This window comes from Thamnophis sirtalis, unplaced genomic scaffold, assembly GCF_051295495.1.
Source record: "Thamnophis sirtalis isolate CommonGarterSnake01/CBP01778 unplaced genomic scaffold, rThaSir2_p1.2 scaffold_10, whole genome shotgun sequence".
NCBI classification, from domain to species: domain Eukaryota; kingdom Metazoa; phylum Chordata; class Lepidosauria; order Squamata; family Natricidae; genus Thamnophis; species Thamnophis sirtalis.
Window position 1 is genome coordinate 28511554 of NW_028261390.1, and position 13388 is coordinate 28524941.

The 13388-nt window shown below is 44.4% G+C and overlaps 1 protein-coding gene across 7 annotated transcripts in view; it reads right to left on the minus strand.

Annotated features, from left to right (window-relative positions):
* SMAD1 (SMAD family member 1) overlaps window positions 1–13388 on the minus strand; it is a 42582-nt gene that overhangs the window by 13197 nt on the left and 15997 nt on the right. The window lies entirely within an intron of this gene.

A 13388-nucleotide genomic window follows, 5' to 3' on the forward strand; every position in this document is an offset into this window, starting at 1 on the left:
AGAGTAAGGGGGGGATATAAATGTAGTCAATAAATAATAAATAAGGGAAAGAAAGAAAAAGGAAAGAAGAGGAAGGGGAAGAAGTATCTGAACAGGCTAAGATAGACTGCTAGAGAACAGTTTCAAAAAGCCCTAAAAATCACAAGATGAGAGGTATTGATATTGATCTTTTTCTATCGGCAAAACTGAGGCCAGATAAAAATAAGACAAAATAACTGGAACTGCTTACAACCACCATCAATGTTGATCTGGTCATGTGCCACTCCCAATTGCCATAATTAAGCCAAGACTATTTGTATTTTCAATGTTATCAACAATTTGTTAGCTGCAACTTACTGAAATATATGAGGGACAAAATTTAATTAAAATTTGAAGCTACTTTAATGAAATAAAACTTAATTTCATCAGCTGTGTTTATGTTAAACTTCAACATGACTACGCAAATACTCCCTCCACCCCATTTTAATTTTGTTTAAAATGGTGATTAGACAATCAATATGAATACACTGAGAGTTCACTTGCAGCGTCTAGGTAGGTTACACATTCACACATATAAACAAATGTATGCACTACAAAAATGTGCCCATGAAGTTTCATAATACAAGGGCTAGTTACAACTCACCCTGTTTAATTCAGTATAAACTGAGGCTAAAATAATCACCCCCCCACTAAATTACAAACCTGGACTAGGACATCGTCTAGGTAACATTGGAGTCTAACCGGGATGGAACGCAGATGAGCCGCCAAACCTTCAACGAGGGGCCGAAGCCAACCCGAAGGGGAGAGCCCTGTACTGGTAGTGGCGGTCCCCATGCGAGAATCTCAGAAACCTGCGATGAGCCGGCAGAATTGGAATATAGAGTTAGGCCTCTGTCAGGTCTACAGATGCCAAGAAATCCCCCTTTCGGATGCCCTGAAAGACAGACTTGAGGGAAGACATCTTGAAGCGCCTGTACACTAAGAAACGGTTCAGGCGTTTGAGGTCCAGAATTGCCCTCCAGCTCCCCGAACTCTTTGGAACCACAAGCAGATTGGAGTAATGGCCCAGACCCCATTCCACAAGGGAAACTGTTTCCACCGCCTGAATGTCGAGAAGGTTTTTTTATGGCCTGATCCATCAGATGGCGGCGCTCCAAGCTCCGGGACGGAGGGAACGACCTGAAGAAATTCAGAGGGGTGGAGAGAAATTCTAACCTGAGACCCTGATGTACCGTGGACCTGTCCCAATCGTCAGGCATGATCTCGTCCCATTGATCTGCATAGAGGGACAGGCGGCCGCCTATGGGACGACTCGGGTTCGAGTCACTTCTCCCTGCGGTAGGGGCGACCGCCGCCACCTCGAAAGGACCGCCGGGACTGATGTTGGAATCTGTTCCTGTCCTGATAGGACGACTGCCAGGGCTGTTTCGCTCAGTAACCAAGAAAGAAACCACTCAACTCCATTTTGCAGAATTAAGAGTACTTTTACTGGTCATGAGTAGATAGTAGCTAGGCAAAGCAAGGTCTGAGGCAAAAGTGCCCGTAATCATAGATATCAATATGTGACCCAACCCCCTCCCCCTGGTAACCTCAGCCCATAGTCCAATCAGTACACCCCACAGGTGTCATGTGGGAGACATCTTCAAAAAGCATCATCAGGCTGGTATGCCGGACAGTTGCCCTTGGCGGCAAATCCTTTATCTGTAGCATGCGCAGTAGATGGTGAGAACACCTCCCTTTTACAGTCACTCCTGTGCTGACACTTCCCCACCCACATACCATGCCCCCCCTCCCAGTTTCAATGGCAGCCAAAAGCAAGCAGCAAAACAGAGGCTGGAAAACTGCCTGTCAGACCTGAAAGAGGAGAAACGCTGGTGATGGTCATAATCCGGGGCCCTATACGACTGCCTATGATAAGGATGAGGCTGAGCCTCAGGTGTTTTAGTGTTGGACGGGAGAACCTTCTTCTTGTCTTTGTTCTCGACCAGAATGAGGTCGAGAGCCTCCCCAAAAAGATTAGGATCCTTGAATTGAATTGAATTTATTTGATTTCTATGCCGCCCAATCCCAAAGGACTCCAGGCGGCTTACAGAAATGAAAAAAATATTAAAGGAACTTAAAAACAATAGGACACACAAAGTTAAAAAAGGAACGCAACAAACACCCAATCAGAAGGCCTGCCGGAAAAGCCAGGTTTTAATGGCTTTGTGAAAGGCCATGAGAGTGGGGAGGGCCCGGATCTCTGGGGGCAGCTCATTCCATGTGGCCAGAGCGGCAACAGAGAAGGCGGGGCAGGCGCCAGATTCCACTTGGCCTTGTTATCCATTTGCCAGTTACGAAGCCATAAAAGACGGCGGGAAGTAACTGAGGTGGCCAAGGTGCTGGACGCAAATTTAACTGTGTCCAGAGTTGCATCAGCGGAAAATTGGGAAGCCGCAATAATCTTAACCAGATCCTGGTGGAGCCATTCGTCCTGGATCAGAATGCGAACCTGGAGCTGCCGGAACCACATGACCGTGGCGTGGTTGAAATACGAGGCCGAGGCCGCGGACTTTATGGCCCAGGCAGTGGCATTGAAATTTGCACGCTTATCCTCCGGCTTCAATTTATCTGCCGTATCACCAGACAACACCGGTGAGGAGACCAGAGTGGCAACTGGGGTGTCAATAGTGGGTAACTGAATGGCCTGGGCAAAGGCCTGCTCCACATTGTAGAAGCGGTGGTCATTACACTCAGGGTTAGAGAATTTGGAGGGACGGGTCCACTGGTTTGTCAGGACCTCCATAAACAAAGGAGGGGCTGGAATCCCCTCCTTGTTTGTGGCCGTGTGTGAAAACATGGCCATGTCAGGGTCCCTAGGAGGGGGTACCGTGGGATCCCCTGTCCCCACCTTGGTGGTCTTCCTCACCTTGTTCAGGAGAATCTTGAACATGGCCGGAGGAAACAGACCCGAGGAAGAGGGAGCATCGGGGGGTGGGCGTATCCTCGTCCTCTGAGAAAACCATGTCCTGGAGGTTCTCCTCCCCCATGACCGAAGCTTCGCTAACCATGGATGGAGAGGATGCCCTATACTGGGGACGACCTGCCCCCCCCACACCTAAAAGAGTGGGAACGCCTGTCCCGCTGGGTGATGCCCCGTGAGATAGCTGCAGAAATAAGTCTTTTGATACCTTCAGGAAGACGTTCCAAATCCTCCATGTCTCCATAAGGAGAGCCAGGCCTCTGAGGCGCCAACCTGCGTGAGGGATAAGGCCCCCTGGATGTGCCTTCCAAAGGATCCGCAGCACTTCTCCTAGCCAAACCTAGGGAGACCGAAGGAGAGGGAGACCCCCTCTGCCTGGAATCGCTGCGGGACCTGGCCGGGGAGGCTGAGGGAGAAAAAGGACTGAACCCCCAAGGGGAAGAATGCACAGAAGGGGGTCTGATTGGCGACCGGGACCTGCTGGAAGAGGCAGGCCTCGCAGACTTGGCCTGCCTTTCCACCCTGGCGAAGGTCTTCTCTATGGCCTTGTGCCTCCTAGCCTCCTCCCTCGTGGAGGACCTAGAGGGGTGCTGGGCAGCGAAAGGCCTTATTGGGGCAACCCCTGGTCCGAACCCCTGCTCCAGGCCCTCTTCCCCCCTTACCAGGCCTTCTGTCTGCCCTGGGGAATTTCCGATCCCTCCTCCATCGCCCCACTCACATGTCTCGAAGAGCGGAGGAAGAAGGCCGGGCCCGCGGAGGGGAGGATAGATGCCCCACAGGGCCCTCCCCGACTGCCCGAGGCAGAGGACTTTCCCTTGGGGCCACAGCTGCAATTTTCGAATTTAGGAACTTTTAAAATGCCCAATTAAGCCAAATACCAGACCATTGAATAAAGAAATAAATTTCCTACCTAGATATAATTCTCAACAGTGCTTGGACCAAGAGACTGAGAGGAAACTGGGCAAGAATAGAAGGAAGGAGTATTTAAGAAGTTTACTCTCAGTATTTGGACCAATCAGGCTTTGAGAATACCCACATGTGACCACTCCCTCTCTTCCACTGGAAAACCATTAACAGATTTACAGATATTTGTCTATTCCAAATGGCAAAGGCAAAGAATTGCTAAGTATTTCTCAGTCCATCTTTCCTCTTCATATTCTTTTGTAATAGGAAGGTTCAGTATGGCAGAGAGAACGTTTCCTCTGGGTTTGTAGAAGATTGGATGTCTTTTTAAATATGCCATAGTTTGTTGAAAAGCCCCAACTAACTGACTTCGTATCATATGTGAAATCATACCAAAATCTGTACATATTATTTAGTATGATGAGATTCACCCTTGGTTTTGTAGATTAATACTGATGTTATAACTGCGAAACCGGTTTTAAACATTTTAGAAGGATTAATTCAGGAATTCAGCAACAATTATTAGAATAGTAGTACATCATGCAAACAAAAAATGTTATCTATGCTGCAAAGTTGAAAAGGCAGCTCTTAATATTGTAAACTGTGAAATTGTGTTAAACTCCATCAGACTGCATATATCACAAAAAGAAAATGCATTTGAAAATTGTTTTAATTAATTATTACAGTAGACTATCAGAGCTATAACAACAAATCAAAAACATCAATTTAATAAATTTAAAAAATCCTGGATAATGAATTCAGACACATCCAGAACAAAGGCATGCGCGCACTGGCCAGCTGAGTTCACCCTTTTTAAAAGCCATTTTTTGTCCTCCCCAGGCTCCAGAGGCTTTATAGGAGCCTGGGGAGCGCAAAAAGAGCCCCCCGACTCCCCCGGAGGCTTCATGAGCTTCCGTGAAGCCTCCGGAGCGCAAAAACCGGCCCTATGGGCAAACCGGAAGATCAGGAACGGACTTCTGGTTTGCTCAGAGGATCATTTTGACTGCTCCGGAGGCTTCAGGGAAGCCTCCTGAAGGTCCCTGAAGCCTCCGGAGGGCGTCCCGGGGGGGGGGGGGAGAGGCTGTTTTTGCTCCTATAAAGCCTCTGGAGCCTGGGGAGGGTGAAAAAAGCATGCAAAAATGGGGGGGGGCGCCTGTAGTGCACACATGCGCACTGAGGGGGTCACACATTGCATTATGGCACATCACCCCCCTGCGCTCCCCCCACTTATGGCACACAAGCCAAAAAAAGGTTCGCCATCGCTGGTGTAGGTGATACTTTGCTCAATGGTAGTAACTGTGAAAGGGATCTTGGAGTCCCAGTGGACAACCATTTAAATATGAGCTAGCAGTGTGCAGCAGCTGCCAAAAAAGCCAATACAGTTCTAGGCAACATAAACAGAGGGATAGAATCAAGATCACGTGAAGTGTTAATACCATTTATAATGCCTTGGTAAGGCCACACTTGGAATACTGCATTCAGTTTTGGTCACTACGATGTAGAAAAGATGTGGAGACTCTAGAAAGAGTGCAGAGAAGAGCAACAAAGATGATTAGGGGACTGGAGACTAAAACATATGAAGAACGGTTGCAGGAACTGGGTATGTCTAGTTTAATAAAAAGAAGGACTAGGGGAGACATGATAGCAGTATTCCAATATCTCAGGGGTTCCCACAAAGAAGAGGGAGTCAAACTATTCTCCAAGGCACCTGAGGGTAGAACAAGAAGCAATGGGTGAAAACTAATCAAGGAGAGAAGCAACTTAGAACTCAGGAGAAATTTCCTGACAGTTAGAACAATTAATAAGTGGAACAGCTTGCCTCCAGAAGTTGTGACTGTCCCAACACTGGAAGTCTTTAAGAAGATGTTGGATAGCCATCTGTCTGAAACGGTATAGGGTTTCCTGCCTAGGCAGGAGGTTGGACTAGAACAGTGTTTTTCAACCTTTTTTGTGCAAAGGCACACTTTTTTCATGAAAAAAATCACGAGGCACACCACATATAGAAAATGTTAACATTTTTTAACTCTGTGCCTATATTGACTATATATAAAGTAATTTTCCCACGGCACACCTTACACTATGTCACGGCACACTAGTGTGCCACGGCACAGTGGTTGAAAAACACTGGACTAGAAGACCTCCAAGGTCCCTTCCAATTCTGCTATTGTATTGTATTGTTTAGAAAATGCTATCAGAGTTATTAATACAGGGCGGGGCATAACCTTTTCCTAGGGGGTCACAGCAACACTTGTAATAACAACACAAATAATTCATACACCATTCGAAAGCCCATCAAAAACTGAGTTTATTGACACGATTTAATAGTCAGTATGACCACCATTAGCCCTTCGAACAGCATTCAAACGAGGTGGATAAGAACACAACAAATCTTCAAACAGTTCCGTTCGATTTTCCAGATTTTTCAACACAGTTTCCAAATTCATTCTCAAAGTTTCAACCGAAACAAATTTAACATTTAATAGCTCATTCAATTCAGTTTTTTATGGGCTTTAAAATGAGGTGTCGCGGAAGTTGTAAACTGCTGTCGATCTTGCTGTGACCCCCTAGGAAAAGGTTATGCCCCGCCCTGAAAATCGAACGGAACTGTTTGAAGATTTGTTGTGTTCTTATCCACCTCGTTTGAATGCTGTTCGAAGGGCTAATGGTGGTCATACTGACTATTAAATCGTGTCAATAAACTCAGTTTTTGATGGGCTTTCGAATGGTGTATGAATTATTTGTGTTGTTATTACAAGTGTTGCTGTGACCCCCTAGGAAAAGGTTATGCCCCGCCCTGTATACACAAGAAAAACATAATTGCTGTGTTCAAGTTACAACCTACCTCATAAGTCTGTTACTGTGGGAAACAATAAAAAGTGATTATATATATAAAATCAGTGACGTGCAGTCAGGGGAGGCAGGGCCTCACCACTGTTATTATCATGAAAAGAAAAAAAATGTAAAAGGAAAAAGGCTGAGGTAGTTGCTGCAGAGTCACAGTGGATGACTCTGCTTAGTGCTTAACTGTTTAAAAAAGCCTCTAAAAAAGTGCCCTCTGCAGGAGGAGGCGGGAGAACCAAGTGCCTCATTTATGATCACTTGAGCAGAGTTAAGGAAGGGTTAAAAGCCGAAAAATTCCTTATGTAGATGAGGCACTTGGTTTTCTTGCCTCCTCCTATAGAGTATTTTTAAACAGTTAAGCAGAGATTGGGGACTCTGGCAGCAGCTAACCCAGCTTCACCTCAGCAGCTCTTGCCTTTTTCCTTTTACATTTTTATCATAGCAGACAAGAGCAGAGTTGAAATCCTCTGTGAAACAGTTGGAAAAGGTAGGGAGGGGGAGGAATTGAAAATTAATGTAATTTGTAAGTAATTGGTTTATTGTAAGTAATTTGTGTGTATGTTTTACCCACCTCTGCTGGCATGCGGGCTGGCATTTTTTTATGTAGGACCTAGCGGCAGGGCTTTTGGACATAGCGGGACGCCTATATGTCGGACACAGTGCTGGGGCAGCAGGGCGGCTTTTGCCCGCTTTCTTGAAAGCGGGCAAAAGCCGCCCTGCCACCCCGGTGCTAGAGGCAAAAGCCGCCTTGCCGCTATGTCTGACATAGCGCCGGGGCGGCAGGGTGGCTTTTGTCCACTTTCAAGAAAGCTTTCTTGAAAGCAGGCAAAAGCTGCCCTGCCGCCCCGGCACTAGAGGCAAAATGGGAGGGGGGGAGAGAAGCAAAGCAGAAGTTAACAGCACCGGAGCCGGTCGGGGAATCGTTTTGTCACTTGATTACCTGTCCCATCCGTCCTCCCCCATCAACTGAAGTTACAATTTCCAGCGGGGGAGGATGGCCACTGCCGAGAAACAGACAGCGTCGCGTTTAGAGAAACGCACAGAGGGATCCAACTTCTAGTCCCCCTCCGACACCCCTTCCCCGCTCTTCCTCCTCCTCCATCCCGTCAGCTCTCTTTGCGCCCACCCCCCACCCCAGACCCTCTGCGCGATCCAGCGATAAGCGTGTCCCCCCCATCCTCCCAAGTGCTTACAGCCCCCTTACTGGGAGGTAATGTCGGGCGGCAGGGTGCGAGGGATCGCCCGAGTGTTGTCACAGAGCGCGTTATCTTTGGTACAAGTGTATGAAGCTTGGCAGGCAATCTTCCCGGGTCTGCTCCCTTGGACGTCCCGGCGCCAGGGCGGCTTTTGCCCGCTTGCCTCACCAGCCATAAACCTCACCGCACGTCACACACACACACACATCACTGAACTACTGAATGAAAACTGAGTTATAACTATTACATAAAGTACATATTAGTCAAGGTTCGCAAAGTTCCAAGTCAACAGGCACAGGGATTTTAGAATCACTACACCACTAGCTCTTTGCTCAGATGGGTTTTGATTAAAAAAATATGTTCTCAGACCTCTTTTTAAAAATGCACTATTCTCTTAAATCTGAAAAGTCGTCTTCAGATGTGGAAAGCAAGTTAATATGGCACATACATATTTCCAAGTAGATTTCCTGTTCTTCTATATATCCCTGGACACTTGGTTCCTTCAATATTTGCTTGTACAACATGCAAAGATTCAAACAATTTATGAAGAGCTTAAACTGTTGGGCTTTTCAATATCATCAAACTGCTAAGTAATTCAGAAATGATGTCTGGATTCAATTAATATGAAACATTGCATAAACTATCACACATTACTTCAACAAATTGAGTAAATTGCTCTACTTCCATGTGCAATATAACTGTAGTACCAAAAGGATCTGTTTCAAATCATCTATGTCTTAGAAATGCATACTATGACTTTTAAAGTTGAGATTTTACCAAAGACTTTTTCTGATCAAAACCCGGCAAGTCTGGTTTATGAAAGAAACTGTACTTCTTTTAGATGGAGATTAAGTGAAACAATATTACATAAAGAAGCAATAGTGGAGGAATATTAAAAAAAGTACTTTTTAAAAGCAACCTAAATAAAGACACTGATTTAAAAATGGTTTTAGGATGCAAGTAAAGATATTATTAGAGATTATTTCGTGCAACATAATACTAAACTTAAAAAGAAGAGCCATGGGAAAACATAGGCTATTTTGGATGCGAGGATAAATATTTATTCTTAAATTAAATTTTTACAGCAACAGCTTCCAACATTAACAGTAAGAAAAACAAAAATAAAAAAACCAAACAAAGCAAAAAAAATGAATTTGCAAACAAGCCAGGGAAATGGCTAGCGTATAAATTGAGAAAAGGAAAAGAAAATTATATTAAAACTTGAAGAGAAAGACATTCATTAATGGATAATGCGGCTATAAAAATATTTTATCAGTAATATTTCAACTTGTGTAAAGGACATAATATTTCTTTGGACAAAATAAGTATTTAAAAATACAAAATCTACCAAGGATTACAGGCAAACAGATTATGAATGGACCTATAACAATAAAAGAATTTTCTGAAAATCAAACCAGAAAACCTACCAGGACCAGACAGAGTATCAAGTTCTTTTTATAAATGTTTTGAGGATGAACTTTTAACAACTTCTGCAAAAGGGTGTAGGACTACTTGCCACTACCACCTCACCCTGGCCATCTTGCCCTGGACAACTCGCTGTGGGGACAACTCTTGCAAGCCTGGACCTTCTTCTCTTGCCAGCTCGGGTATGGAAAATACTCCGCACATTCAGAATGGTGTGTGTACCTGTGTATGTGTGGAACAATAATTCATGCTTAGCCTGCTTTTTGCACGGGGGTGCTGGAAAGTGAGATGAGGAAGCCTTTGGAAAAGAAGTATAGGCTGGCAGGAACTTTCACCTTTCTTAAGCCAAGCTGGTTTTGGGAACCACAATAGAAGGTCCAGGGTCATGGCAAGTTGGCCGGGGTGAGGCAAGTTGTCCCATTCCGCTGCAAAATTCAATAAATTGTATTTTACAGAGAAGAAAGATGCTGGAAATTTGGAAAGAGGTAATATAACACTAATGGCTAAAAGGGATAAGATTAACTTTACAAGAAAATACAGAGCATTATTATTATTGAATTATTATAAGTTATTCACAATGAATGTAGCTGATAAACTGAAAATAATCTTGCAATAATTTATTCATGAAGATTAATTTTTTTTTTGCCTAAAAGATAGTTAAAGGCTGTATCTGAACTGTGAGGGACTTTCAAAAATATTTGGAGTAGCACAAATGAAAAACAAGCTGCATTAATTCTTTTAGATGCCATAAAGATAGAAAGACTTGGCATTACCCACAATGCAGAAATTGTTGATGAAGAAGACAAAATTTGCTAGGATAACCAAATTAGCATCTTTCACATAGAAAAGGCATTAAACTAAGTCTGTTGCTAATAGAAAATCCTGTATAGACTCTATGCATGAAATATATTTTTTATAATGTATGCTTTTAATAGATAAATAAAATAGATTAAAAATGAACATAGAGTAAGAGGTTAATTTACAGTTATAATTATATAATTATAAAAGAGCAGAGGTGGCACAGTGGTTAGGGTGCAGTACTGCAGGCCACTTTAGCTGACTATGATCTGCAGTTCAGTGGTTCAAATCTCACCGGCTCAAGGTCGACTCAGCCTTCCATCCTTCCGAGGTGGGTGAAATGAGGACCCGGACTGTGGGGGCAAGTTGCTGACTCAATTTGCTAAAAAAATTTGTAAACCGCTTAGAGAGGGCTGAAAGCCCTATGAAGCGATATATGTCTAATAAATAAATAAATAAATAAATAAATAAATAAATAAATAAATAAATAATTCTTATAAAAGAAAATCACAACTCGTTTTTTATATTTTCTTTCCTTTTTCTGTACTTTTGTCTTTGTCTTTTCATTTACTACTTGCTTTTCTTTATTCTAAATATTAATTTCTCTTGACTTTTCTCTTTCTTTTTAAATATTTTTTAAAAAGAAAAGAAATGCAGCTGGGGGCGTACCTAAATTTATCCATTGTACCAATGGCCTAAAAATGTTAAAAACAGAGTATTATTTGGGAATTATACACGTAACTTACCCATCTACTTAAAATATAGTGTACGATATATGACATGGGAAGAATTTAAGTGCGGGAATAACTGAAAAATGTATTCTGCTTTATAAACCATATAAAGTATTTTGGATAAAAAGGCCTCCTAGAGACTTTACAAAACAAAAACATTGAAATTAGAATCAACTTTAATACCATGTTTCCCCGAAAATACGACATGTCGTGATAATAAGGCCATGCCACATTTTTCTGGTGGGCAAAAATATAAGCCCTCCCCCGCAAATAAGCCCCTGGACAACCACCCACCTCTGACCAGGCAGAGCGCCGCTCACCAACCTAGCAGTATCCCGAAGGTGCCAAGCCGCGGGAACCGGGGGATGCAAAGGTGATCGAGTTGCTTGGTGCCTTTGGGATACCGTTAGGTTGGTGAATGATGCTGTGCCCAGCTGAATAGGGGGGTTGCTGGGTGGCTGCTCTCTTGCAAGCGGGCTTCCAAAGAGCCGGGCACAGCAGCCACCTGGCAAACTCCCTTTCCATCCGTGCAGAATGCCATTCACTGACCTAGAGGTATTGCCAAGCCACGTGAAGGCCTGTTCGCTGCCGCCCGGCCCTCGCGGCTTGGCGCCTTCAAAATGCCAGTGAATGGCGCTCTGCACGGCTGGAGAAGGGGGTTGCATGAGCAGCTGTTCCGCTCCAGCTTGCATGCCTCCCAGCCTCACGATGCCCTGGCCCAGCTCTCTCTGCAGAGCCAGGGCATCTCCACTGCCACCGCCGCCATCCCAGCATGGCTTTTTCAGCAGCTTCCAAACTGGGTCTTCCGGCAGTGGCCGCTCTGGGCGTATGCTCTATGGTTGTGGGCTGGCTGTCAGCAGAATGTACAACCATAGAGCATACGCCCAGAGTGGCCACTGCCAGAAGACTCGGTTTGGAAGCCGCTGAAAAAGCCATGCTGGGATGGCGGTGCCCTGGCTCTGCAGGGAGAGCTGGGCCAGGGCATCTTGAGGTTGGGAGGCAGGTGAGCGAGAGTGGAACAGCCACTCACATAACCACCCTCTCCAGCCGTGCAGAGCGCCATTCACTGGCATTTTGAAGGCGCCAAATCGCGGGAGCCGGGTGGCGGCAAACAGGCGCTCACGCGGCTTGGTGATACCCCTAGGTCAGTGAATGATGCTGTGCCCAGCTGGAAAGGGGGTTTGCCAAGTAGCTGCTCATGAGTGTTGTGTTGCGCTGCTGCAAAAGTGCAACACAGTCATTCGCCCACGAGGCTGTGCCCGGCTCTTTGGGAGCCCGCTCACAAGAGCAGCCACCTGGCCACCCCAAAACAATAAACCCTCCCCTCATAATAAGGCCCAAGCCATATTTTGTGTGTAAAAAAAATAAGACCCTGTCTTATTTTCAGGGAAACACGGTGATGTGGAATGAACTATGATGTTTTCATTACATCATTTAAACTTATGTTTTCCCTATTCCTTTTAGTGAAGCTATTTAAACAAGTTATGCTTACTTCAGATACAAAAGCCCATTTAATGTGCCGGATAGATTTGGCATCATCTTTAAGCTTCCATACTTTTGTATACATAGCACAAAAATAGTCTCATACAGTCAATGACAGTTGGCTGTTACAGAAATGCCTGTGCAAGGCCTTCCTTTCCGACAATTGTGCAGGAGTGTTTGCCAACTGATGGCAAGCTTCCTCCATCATTTCTTCTTCCTCATATAACCACACATATGCAGCAGTCTATCAGGAAGTAGTCTGACAAAGGGTGGCCTCTCCAAGCTTTGAATTGCCCATTAAAGTTTCACCGGATTCTAGCTGTTTCAATTTCCAGTTGACTTACCAGACTGCTGACTGCTTTCAAAGATTAACAGTCTCTCCTCTTGCTATCAGAAATACAGTAACAACAATGCTTCAACAATTCAAGCCATTTCTTTACTGTTGTGACCTATAATACAGTTCTTTAAATCTGATGATAAAGAAAGCAGTTTCTATGTATTGTTTGTCAACTTGCCACAAATCTTCAGACATTGTGTAACTAAGTTTTGCTCATTAATTTAGTGGATGTAATTTCTCATAAAACAAAAACATATGACAAACAAGAACTCACAAAGTATGTCTTATATAGTCTTTTCTGTAAATTCAGAGAAGACTTTTCTCAAATGAAGTGCAGCAGATGTTTAAAGAATGGATGCACCCAAATCTAATTTGGAAGTCACTGCTCAAGGCACTATCTCACCGAAGCAAGTTCACTTCAAACTCAGCAAAAGGCACTGATGAAAATCACACATTGGTGTTTTAATATTTCCATTTCCTCTTTCACAAGACAACTGCCATAATTACCTTAGGGAAGCTTTAAAAAGAAGTCAAAGTACTGAGAGAGAGAAGGATTTAAATGAATTGCTAAAGGAACTACAAAAAAAAAGCAATAAACTTCCCAATCAAGTACTACCAAGACCACTCCCAGTAACCCTGACAGGGCAAGCCACTAGAACAGTGGTGGCGAACCTTTTTCGCCTTGGGTGCCAAAAGCTTGCGTGCGATATAGCATGCACGTGTGTGCCCACCCC